We start from the raw sequence: 12,713 nt of genomic DNA, 5'->3' as shown, positions 1-12,713 counted from the left end.
GTGGATGAAACCTTTGAATGACAAAATATTTCCTTGACTGGATCTTGAATATTTGCACGGAACACTCTGCTTAGTTGTTTCAAGACTCCAATCATATCCTTTTTATTCCTCAGAAATTACATTTTAAATCCTTAAGGTGATGCAGTTCACTGCATCCCAATGTTGATTTTGGAAGTCTTTTCATTCACCAAATTATTATAGTTGGGTAAAGGTGGAAACAGCTGAACACATCAGAAGCAAGAACAACTCAGTTGCTAGGACAAGTCACATTGATAAATTATTTCATCTGGAATGACAGAGTTCTTCCCTTATGAGAGAACTACCAAAAATTGGCTCTAAAGGTATATCCTTTATCTATTCTTTTCAGTATTGTATATTTTTTGGTTCAAGTTTTAAAAGAAATGATGCAGCAGATAAAAATATAGAGCATTAATGAAAGTTGTGGTAAACATGGTTTTGATTAGCTTCATTTGTAAACTTTAGTATGTTAATTATTTATGCATAAAATGAGTGTTGCATTAAACATGCTTGCTATAATCAGTTTCTATGACAACCAAGGAGCTGGCAGATTCTATTGATTTATACAGAATGGTTTCCAAGGTTATGACCAAATTATTAGACCTAATTATTGTGTTAAAATGACTGACAATAGTAACTGTAACATAAGTGCTAGCAATTCCCCATTTAAAACAGTCTTACACTTCAAAGGATATTTATAAGCTTTAAAAACATGCTTATGCTAATAAGTGGGGAAGGTGAAATTGAAGAGTCTAACGTACATATTAAGCTGATGAAACTAGAAAAATATAGCAATTATGATGTAGGTTTAAGGAAATAGATTGATTTTTATTTGATATTAGGATTGAAATAATTATTTACTCATAAAACCATATTGAAAGATTATCTCAGTACCTTTCAGGTAACATAAAAGCTTAAAATAAATAAGCCATGTGTTTAGTTCAAGTTGGTATAACAAAATACCACATAAATTATTTCTCTCATTTCTGGAGGGTGTAAGTCCAGATCAGGGTGCCGGCATGGTAGGATCAAGAACCCCTTCCTAGTTAGAAGGGGTGATCTAACTCTGTGGAGTCTGGTTTATAAGAGCACTAATCCCACTCATGAGGGCTCCACCTTCATGACCCAAGCACCTCCTGAAGGCCCCACCTCCTAATACCATCACCTTGAGCATTAGGATTTCAACATATGGCTTTTGGGGGGGGGGGGGCACAAACATTCAGACCATAGCACCATGTTACCATAATTTTTATCATTTCCTCAAAACATGTTTCATTTCTGCCTAGATTGCTTTTCATTAAAAAAAAAATTGGGGGCAGTTACAAGGAAATGATGTGTGATGATAGATTTTTATCCATTGTACACAAAGGCTTTAGAAAATCTAAGTAGTTTTCTGTTTCTGAGATTATGGACTGGGGTCAAGCTACTTTGCATTGCCTGTAAAAATTGCAAAATAAAATAATCGTGCAAGCCTTTTGGCTCTCAGAGCAGCACCATGGCGGTTGGTATGAGCAAGCATCTTACAAAAGGCGGCAAAGAGGGAACCAAGAAGAAAGTAGTTGATCTATTTTCTAAAAAAGATTAATATGATGTGAAAGCACCAGCTGTATTTGATATGAGCTATGTTGGAAAAATGCTAGCCACAAGGACTCGAGGAACCAAAATTGCATCCTACGACCTCAAGAGTTGTGTTTTTCAGGTGAAACTTGTTGATCTGAAGAATGGTGAAGCTGTACTTAGAAAATTCAAGCTTATTACTGAGGATATTCTGGGTAAAAGCTGCCTGACCACTGTTTTACTACAAAGTGTAATGATCGGATTCAGAAGACCTCTTCAGCTAGAACCATGGATCTGCCAAATCTGAAAGAAGGTGACGGAAATTATGACCCAAGAGCTGTAGACAAATGACCTGAAAGAAGTGGTCAATAAATTGATTGCAGACAGTACTGGAAAAGATACAAAAAAGACTTGCAGTCTCTGTGGTGACTTTGTTAGAAAAGCAGAAATGCCGTAGAAGTCCAAGTTTGAGTTGAGAAAAATATGAGCAACTAGTCCAAGAATCTGTTCAAAATTCAGACATTTAATGATGACAAATAACAAGTCTTATTGTGGAAAAATAATAGTGTAAATCCAGTTTGGGGAAAAGACTGAAACTTGCTTTAAACCACATAGTCTTTTAAGATAATCCTTGGAAATTCAGAACTCCATTTCTAAATGACTAACTGATTTATATAAATGTCAAGTTATGACCTACCTTTCCAATTTCTCTAGTGAAATGTGATAAACAAAATACTTTATTTTAATAATGTACTTCCATTTATTAATATTTTCCTTTATTTTTTGTAATTTTCTATGTTGGTTAAGAAATTCCTAACTACCCAGTGAGACTTTCTCCTATACCGACCCCTAAAGATTCTATAACTTTGCCTTTTACTTATACATTTTTAAACCATCTCTCAGTTTTTAATATGTGGTAAGAAAGTAACTTAGGTTTGTTTTTCTTCCTGTTGCGAATGTGTGTGTGTGCATTACGTATTTGTTGGAGGAGGTAATCGAGAGGATGTGACCTCAGGTTGACCCTGCAGCTGGACCAGGCATTCAGAGTCTCCTCACCCTCTCTCCTGTCCTTGGAATATACCTTCTGCCCACCATTCTCATAGCAGGAGCTGTTTCAAGGACACAGCCTTGAGAGTAAAGTGTTGTTGAGACCATCTGGACGGTATATATGACTGGACCCCCTTAAGGCCTCTATGTAAATTTTTAAGATCCTTGTTCATGAGGAAGAATAAGACTTTTTTTTTCATAATGACTTAGTAGATTTCAGTATTAATGTTATGCTGACCTTATGAAATTAACTGATGACTATTTCCTTTTTTTTCATAGTCTGGAAAAAAACTAGGAGGAATAGAACTATTTGTTCTTTAGCGTTTAATAAAATTTGCAAATAAAACCACCTGAGATTGCTGTTGATCTGTATCAGAAGATTTTAAAATGCCGATGTATTTATTTTTGTATATTCTTGTGGGGCAAGGACACAAAATCCTAAACAAATATTTATTAACCAAACCCAGAAAGACATAAAAAATATAATTTATCACAATCAAAAGAGTTTACCCCAGGAATGCAAAATTGGCTAAATATTAGAAGCAGTTAATATAATTCAACTTATTAAAGGAAAAAAATAGTATATTCATTTTAATAAAGGCAGAAAATCCAAAAAGCACAACATAAGCTCATGGTAAAAATTCTTAGCTAGCTGTGAATAGAAGGACTCAGGATTTTTTTCTTTCACATTCAACTTTTAGAAATTTTATATTTCATAGAATTCATTTTATCTCAGTGTTAAATAATTTGGCATTATTGTTCATAGTATCTTCTAATAAGTTTTAGTATCTATAGCATTAGTAATCATTTTTTTATTTCTAATATTGTTACTGTGCATTCCTTTTTATTTTCTTAATTAATTTTCCAGAATTTTGTCAACATCATCAGTTTTTTCAAAGAATGTTTTGGGTTTGTTGATCCTATCTATTGTATCTCTGGTTTCTGTTTTATTCATTCCTTTTATTTTCTTGGGTGTTTCCTTCTTTCTCTCATTTTTGTGTAGTTTCTTTTATACTCAGTGCTAAATTTTAGTAATTATATATATTTATCAAACTTCATTCCTTTTCTGAAGACAATTTTTTTTTTCTGTGAGGACCACCTTAGCTATATAGAATAAAATAATATTTTCCTAGTTTCATTATGACTTCTCTACTTTCTGATTTAAGTAGAATCATGTTCTTAAACTTAGAATGTTGGGTTTTTTCCTAGTTTTGTCAATGTGATTTTTAAGTATCTTTCTGTCAGAGAACATAGTCTCTATAAACCCAATCTTTTAATAATGGTGAGGTATTTCTATTACTACGTATGTGTTATTTTAAAAATTTTCTATCATTGAGAAAAATATTTATTCTTAACTTGTTGGATGCAAGAGTCTATCTGCATCAGATGAATGTTATTAGTTTTCCTTTTCAAATCTTCTCTATCCTTAGTGATTTATAATTTACTAGAAGAAGTATGTTAGACTCTCTCTCTGATTTTTTTTCTATTTAGTTGTGTGAATGTTTGCTTTATATGTGTTGAGGTTCTGTTATTGGGCGTGTGCAAGATTAGAATTTGTCAAACTTGCTAATGAACTTAACTTACAATTTTATGCTTGCTTGCTTTTCTCTAGTAATACTTTTGTACTCAATGTCTATTTTAGACATATATAATAATAGTGGAGTCACATTTTATTTTTCTAAATATCCTCCTGGATTTTTAAAAATATATATTTCTATGTATTATTTTCCTATATGACCCTCATTGCCTTCTAATTGATACATTTATTTCAATTGCAGCTACGTCTTGATCATTTGTACCCTGTTGTGCTTGCATTCTATTTATTGTATGAACAGTATTTAGTCCCATTGGCTCTCTTCTCCATCTGCTGTGATGTTATTCCTCATTCCATCTTTCCCCTACTACCCTAAAATCAGCCTTTTTATTAATATTTCAGCGGTTCTCATAGAAATTTAACCCCTTTACTTAATTTGAATCTAATGTTAATTGATGTCTTTATTCTCTACCAAGAGAGTACCAAAAATTTAGACTGTCTTAACTCTAATCAAAACCTTCCAAAATTTTATGAAGTTGTCATCATTTGGTTTAGTTTTATCTTTTTTTATTTTCTTTTTGCTGAGGAAGATTCTCCCTGAGCTAACATCTGTTGCCAATCTTCCTTTATTTTTTGTGTGCGGGTCACTGCCTCAGCATGGCCACTGACAGATGAGCGGTGTATGTCCTTGACCAGGAGCTGAACCCTGAGCCACTGAAGTGGAGCACACTGAAATTAACCACTAGCCACTGGGGCTGGTCCAGTTCCTTTGTGTGTAGGATTATAGAAGGAGTTTTCGCTTTTCCCCGTATGGTGAGCCACTTTACCCAATATCTATGGACAATATTTCATTTCATCATTGATTTATGCTGCCAAATGTATTCTATGTTAAATTTCTACATATACATGTCTATCTGTAACCTCTCCATGTTGTTTCAATGACCTATTTTTCTATTGTTGGAAAATACCAGTGATTTTTATTTCTATGAGTGTGAACTCTGCCTTACTGTGTGATAGGTCAATCAGCATTTTTATTTTTCAACTTTAGACTTACTTAGTTATCTGTGTATTCTTATAAAAACTGTTTATGTATTAAGTTTCTTTGAGAAAATCCAAATGTCTCAAGATATATCTTAAAATATTTGATTCATAAGTCATAATATATGAAATTACATATACTATGGAATGAAATAAATTAAATATCTGGATCATTTCTGGGCTTGCTGCTGTTGTCTCTTTGTTCTATTGGTTAACTGATTATATGCACTCATTTTTTGTATATTTATCAATTTGCAAGTTTGTGAATATTTGTAACATATTCTAGGCGTTTTGTCAAAAAATAGGGTTTCATATATTTTTTTCTATTTTTCACTATAAGACAACTAAAGTGAGGGAATTATGTATTCTCTCAATGCATGCAGAGATTTATCTTGGTCAGGGCTGGCTTGCAGCTTTGGGAAGACTCAGTCTTCCTTTGTTTCACCTTTATTTACAGGTGTGGCCTTCTAAGTTACTAGATTGCAAGCCTCATGGTTTTCTCTCTCTTCAGCTCTGAAAATTTGCAAGAGTTCAGAGACTTCCTGCCCAGCTCTTCAGCTCCCTGCCCTACACAGCTTCATAAACAGGCAAATGCCAGAGGCAGAGAACAGTACTGTGCTTAAAGCCATCTCTTTCTCCAACAGGTCTTTGTTTCTTAAACCTGGCAATACTGCAGGAAATTTTATTCTGTCTTTTAGAAACATTCAGATTAACTCTTCAGCCCCTCACACTGCAGAACACAGCCAGACAGCAGTTATCTCATGAGAAAACATAGTCGTGCGGTTGAAGCCCTTCAAGGTTATAATGTGTTACTCCATTTGTGCACAGCTGCTAAAACAATTATTGGTTTCTCTTTCCCAAGGACTCAACCTAAGCTTACCCCCATCTTCAGCTAGCACCCAGGATCTACAAATGCCCCCTAAGTGAAACGGTTGACCTGAGTGATGAATATGTATAAATGGACAATAGTAAGACCATATATGAGAGCAGACTTCTGACCCACAAACTCTGCAGCAAACAGTCCAGAAAGTCAAATCAGAATCTCTGGAGCAATCAGCCCAGAACAGTCAGAACTTGGACAATGACTCCTGGCTTCCCTAGCTTTTGCCCTCACTTCCAACCCAGAACCAACTGGAGAAAGTCAGATAATGCTTCCAAAATAATCACATAAGATGCCCCATTTCTACTTGGCCTGCCTCCCGCTTCCCCATACTAACAACCTCCAATGAAGGCATACCTAAACTTTCCCTTTTCTTCCAACATAAAACTTTTCTAGTCCTCTGCCTGCCTTTGAGTCTCTGCCAAATGATGTGATGGTGGCTGATTCCCTTCTTATTGCAAGCTCTGAATAAATAACCCCTGTTCTCATTTGGTTTGTCTGTGTTTATTTCCACGTAATTCATCTTGGAAGTGTTCTTCTCTCCCTGGAATTGTATTTCATCTAAACAGTTCATGATATTAATTGATAAGGTTTATTTTTAATTTATCTTTTTTCTAGTTTGGCAGCAGAAGCATTGATATGCCATGAAGTCCTGAATTCTTCCTAGGAAAAGATATCTGAGTCAAATATTCTTAAAGAAATAATCAAAGTCTGGGATGGTTCAAGTGTGGCAACCAGGCCGGGTGTTTAACAATATGATGTCCAGTTATCATCACACAAAAATTCTTCCACAAGCACAGAATACTGCCCTTGCTTCAAACCTCCAATTCCTTAACCACAAAGTATCCTGGGAGTTTTTCTTGGATGGATCAGAGCAGGAGTTGGCAAATAAGGCCAAGCATTCCTCTTTTTCAGTGATCCAGATGTCTATTTGAAGTTCATCCTCAGTTAGCTTTAGGATAAGAACTGAATTAGATTGATCTGCATATAGCAGAAAGCACAAAATATGATTGGTTTCAAAAGATACAAGAATAGTTTTCTCTTGTGCAAAGGAAGGTCTGGGCTGGACTGGATTCTCCACGGACGTCATGGACCCAGCTTTATCCTACACTTCTATGAAATCTTCTTGACATCCATCATCTGCCGACTTCATATTCTAAGAGATCTGCTAGAGCTCTAAAAATCATGGCTGTATTCTCAGGCTCTTTCCCAAATAAGTCAGCTCTCTTTAAAATACCCTCTTGGAAGTCCCAAAAACACTTTTACTTATGTCTCATTGACCAAAATTTAATCAGATGGATTATTCTAGCTGGTGAATATAGTATTTCAGTTGGGTATGTCACTTCTCCAAATAAAATTGTTTGTTTTTAGGGGAAAATGGATATCAGGTGGCAACTAGAAGTATCTGCCTCATTTGTTGAGGATTGATGGGAGATATATGAAGAATGGAAAACTAAAGTCCTGCAAACAGATGAAAGGTCAAGTAAGACATTCTATTTATTTAGAGAAACAAGATAATTTCCCAGTTCTTCAGAGATTACTCCTTGAGAGGTGAGAGAGGGATTTAATGGAGAGGATGAGAATTGAATTATCCCACTTACTGACGTGGAAAAATAAATTTCTAAGCACACTTCTCCACAGAAACTCTGGATATGATTAGAACTATTCTGTTCCTGCTCTGTGACAGTCAGCGAGATAAGAATAGCTAGGTCTGCAAAACAATGCACAAGTCCCTATTATCTGCCAAGGTGCTGTAAGGGCATGAATTACCACTAAGGGCTCTAGGCCATGCTTAATATAATGTAGGTTCTGATGTGTTAAATGAGATGTCTATATAGCCAGACCAATAAAAATTATAAGGTAACAGTTATTAAGTCTACCAACCTCTGTGCTAATTATCTATCATCTAATTATTACTTTCATTAACTCTTTATTGGCAAATGTTATATTCTGATTTTGCCAAGTAAGACATTGAGGCTCAGAGAAATTATTTAATTTTAATGGCAATATGATTGCTTAGTGGCAAATTTGGGATTCATAGCCACATCTGTCTGACATCAAAGCCATTATGATATGATGAACTATAATTCCATATGAAAGTAGGCAATTAAGAGATGTTCTCTCAAAATCAGACAATTGGAGCTAAATCAGCTTTCCTGAGAGGTAGGTGTCATGGTTTTCACTCTGTTCATGACATATTAGAAAAAGGCAATCAAGTAAAATAGGAATGTGTATCCTGCAGAAAGTCTTAGGGGAGAATGAACTGTCTTTAATCATTAATGGTCTATAATATTAACAAAGCAATGCTCTTTGTTCTGTGTGGACTGAAGAATAGGACTAGGGAAACAAGGCCAATGGACTAATCCTACAAGGAAGTTAATATTTTGCTTACTGTAATTCTGAGCTATCCACTGATAAAACTGTTAACTTTCCAAAGTGTGAGTTTCTAATGTCAACAGAAGTGTTTAAGCAGAGTTACTTGGGCTTTCCCATGTCAGATTAGTGAATGGTTAGTGTAGACGCATTTGAGAGTCCCTATTGTGGGTTGAATTGTGTTCCCCAAAAAGACATGTTGAAGTCCTTACCCTGCTTATCTGTGAACGTGACTTTATTTGAAAACACGGTCTTTCAGATATAATCAGGTTAAGTTGAAGTCATACTTGATTGGCGTGGGCCTTAAATCCAATGACTAGTGTTCTAATGAGGAGAAAGAGGTTTGGAGACAGACAGATACACAGACAGTTATGGGAAAGTGGAGGCTGAAACTGGGGTGATGCATCTACAAGCCAAAGAATGCCAGGATTGCCAGCAGTTTCCAGAACGTAGGACAATCAAGGATGGATTCTCTCCTGGAGCTGTTAGAGGGAGCATGGCCCTGCTGATACCTTGATTTTGGACTTGTCTCCAGAAGTGCAATGGAACACACTTCTCTTGTGTTAAGGCCCCTAGTTTGTGGTACTTTTGTTATGGCAGCACTAGGAGGCCAGCAGAGTCCCTTTCAAACCTGAAACGTCTAGTCTGCTCTAATGAGACTGTAGGTCTCATAGAAAAGAGTCCTCAAATAGGGCCGATTTCAAGGAGGCAGTCTTCTGAGGTTGGTTCATAAAGGATGAGTGATATTTTATATTTAGGCAAAGAAAAAAAGTGAAAGCAATTAAGGAGAGAGAAACCATGTGAGCCCTTAGCCAAGGTTAGAATAGGATATAGTCTGGGAGGAATGAGGAGACCAGACTGACTAGGACCTGGAGGAGCTTCTTTGGAATATTGCGAAATAAGCCTAGGATGTCTGAGAGTGGGAGACTACAGATGGTGTACAGTATGCTACAAGGAGTTCAAACTTGGAAGAGTTTGTGGGACAGAATGAAGCATTAGAGCAACAAGGAGTATGTACAGAAAGAAGGGTCTGGGATTACTCTGGAATTACCTGGAAGGGTGGCTAAAGAATAGTGATTTAAAGTTATCTCTGTAAATAACGAAGTTCTGGAAGCAGTGGTTAGAATATAAAAAAGGATAAATGTGGGCAACATGCAAGAAGGAGAAAATGACAGGAATAATTGATAAAAAGAGGGAAAGAGTCAGAAGCACAGAGGTGCAACGAGACAGAGAGAGGCAGAGAAAAAGACAGAGACACAGAGAGAGAGAGAGAGAACCAACAAAGATGAATGCATGTTTTGAATCTTTGGGACAAGGAAAATGGTGAAATTTTTGTTTAGATCTATTGTCTCTATAAAGGGCTAGGAAGTAATTATTTTAGGCTTTGTAGGCCATAATGTCACGGCCATTTCACTCTGCTGTTGCATACAACAGCAAAGATATATAATTTTCAAGTACTTTTTCCCCCTCAGGACTACCTGGTAATTTACAAGCATATCTTACAGATCCCCATTTGATGTCCAGGAACCTTGAAATAGATAGTGTTGATTGTTAGAAACTGTAATGTTTGTTTGCCATTGTTCCATTTTTTTCAAATATTCTTCATCCTGAAATTTTATTTTATTTCACTGTGTTGTTATATTCTTTAGACAAGTGAAAAATAATATTTTGAGTAATATTCAATATTAATGTCGTTAGAGGGAGAGTATTTACTTCTAAGTATTTTTTCAAAAGGAAATCTCATAGCTTCCATGGTAGAAAATATCAAAATGCACAAGTCAGAAAGAATGCATCTGTTCTTTTCCTTCAGCGATAGGTTTGCATTTTTAACATCTCTTTCATGATTCAATGTCATCCCATTGCAAATTATTGCTTCTAAGCAAGTACTTCTGATTTAATCTAGATCATTTCTGATGCAGGGCATTGTGAAGGACTCAATTAGGAGTGGAAATGTGCTGTTCTATTTTCATATTTTCTACAAAAATTTAAACCCAAATTCATAACTGTCTACCAGGTCCGTAGTGTAAGAACGTCTTTGTTCATTTAACATTTTTGTCAAGAATAATATATCAAACCTATCATGGTGTGTAATTACTGTGATTTGTGTAAAGTATTCAGTTCTGATACTCCTTTTATTTGTATAGGATTGCTAGAAAATTATTTTCCCAGTCTAATAAAATACTGTTCATCCCTGAATATGATTTAAACAAATAAATACTTCACTGACCTTTTTTTTTCAACTCTACCAAAAGGCTCATATTCCTTGGTAATTGAACATCAAGTGAATATTAACAGTTTGGTAATCAGAAAGTAATTTCATAAAACACAAGCTATAAATGATTCATCATTTGAAGTGTTGTATTTATATTTAATTTCATAAAACCTTCTTCCAGGCTAGTAACAAGACACTCAATGGTGTTGTACAGAAAGCAAGGTGTCTAGATCTCTTACATCATTTCGCAGATATTTGACCAAGAATTTGGAAGCTTCATTAATTTATTCAAATTCGTAGAGAGGCTTTAACTGAATTAGTGTGCACTTCAACTTGAAGTTGAATTCAAGTGCATCAGGCTGATTCTGTCTCTTGGCAAGAAATCAGAACGCTAAGGAAGCTGGGAGGGGAATGATCCCCTGTACTCTCTGCTGTACCATGTGAGGATTAAAAACTTGAAAAAGGTTTTTAAGACTTGAATGACAGATATTAGTTGTTGGGTTACTATAGTGTTAGGAATTTAGATAAAACAATCATTATAGAGTTAAAGATTATCTCTTTTCCTCAAGTTGTAAAAGGGTATATTTCAATTATTATGTATGTTTAACTTAGAATAGTAGAATTTTGACTTAGTAGTTTCTCTGAGGATCTTACAGTTCTTAATAAGTACCACCATTGACATCCTCATTCCACTTCTATGAAGAGAAAGATTCTGGACCTTTAATAATAAGATAAAATTAAACACTGGATAGTTTTATAAAATACGATAATGTGATTGGCACACAAGTGCATTATTTTCCTGACTCAATTTCTTTGTATATTCCACATGTGCCATGCATGCAATAGAGGATATAGTGCATTCTATTGAAAGAAAAAGAGAATTTCTAGATATGGATTTTCTGGACATGTTTTTTTGTGGTCAGTCTGAACTACAGAACTTTAATTTCCAAAACCAATAATTATTCCAAAAGGCATGATTACTTATAAAATGTAATGAAATCAAAATACTATGTTAACCTAGAGTTTCCCATGAGAGAGACAGACAAGAGATTCAGGGCCTTTATTTTTCCTTAATTCAAGTATACATTAATCAATAAAATATTTATCAAGTATTTATTATTTGCTGTAAATTGTCCTGGAAATGAAAATATGAACAAAACAATTCCATGATTCCAAGTAGTATGCACTCTAGTTGGGAAGACAGATGCAGAATTGGGTAATCGCAAAACAATGTAGAACATGCAGTGATAGAAAGATGCAAGGGACACTGGCCCTTGGAAAGATGGTCCAGAAGACAGAGTTTGTCCCAGGAGCATTTCCATTTCACCATTTCATTCATTACCTCTTCATGAGACAAACATGCTGCCCTGTTTCCTGTAATAAAACAGCACCCCAGCTGCCATATTTTCCATGATTGATTTCAAGTTCTGCTCTAAACCCCACAGCCCTGGTCACCTGGCGGTTTACTATTAGAGGTAGAGAAGCTGTGAACGTGAGGAAGCTTTATCTACAGGGCCCCAGTCTTAGTCATCTTGGGCTTCTATAATAAAAATGCCGAAGACTTGTGGCCTTGAAAGAGACTCACTTCTCACCGTTCTAGAGGCTAGGAAGTCCAAGATCAACATGATGGCAGATTCAGTGTTTGGGGAGAACCCTCTTCCTATCTTCTTATGTCCTAACATGGCCTTCCCTTGGTGCTTGTGCTCAGAGAGAGGGAGAGATCTCGTGAATTTTAAAATCCACTTTATCTGTATCTTTCCTCACCTGCCCTCCTTTGATTCCTCTCCAATAAGTCCAACATCGAAACACCAGTAATTAGGAGAATAAGTGATAGGTAATAAAAACACATACATAATTTTAAATATATTGGAAAGCCACCCATAATCAATTACAATTTAGTAGAACAAAAATGAGCGATCATTTCTAAATAATGTTGTACTAAATTTATCTAATAGTGGCACTCTACCTTAATCAATCCTAAATTGGATCATTAGTTAATGAAAATAGGCACTAATTAAGTACTCCTGATTTTTACTTGTATCATGAGATCAAAT

The 12,713-nt window shown here is 35.4% G+C and overlaps 1 pseudogene; it reads left to right on the top strand.

Moving 5' to 3' along the window:
- The first annotated feature begins 1,513 nt into the window (after positions 1–1,513).
- On the top strand, positions 1,514–2,032 carry LOC106841162 (small ribosomal subunit protein eS1-like; annotated as a pseudogene).
- Positions 2,033–12,713: the final 10,681 nt, after the last annotated feature.

Source organism: Equus asinus, chromosome 1 (assembly GCF_041296235.1).
Source record: "Equus asinus isolate D_3611 breed Donkey chromosome 1, EquAss-T2T_v2, whole genome shotgun sequence".
NCBI classification, from domain to species: domain Eukaryota; kingdom Metazoa; phylum Chordata; class Mammalia; order Perissodactyla; family Equidae; genus Equus; species Equus asinus.
Note: the sequence above shows the minus strand (reverse complement) of the source record. Positions and strands in the feature narration are given on the sequence as shown.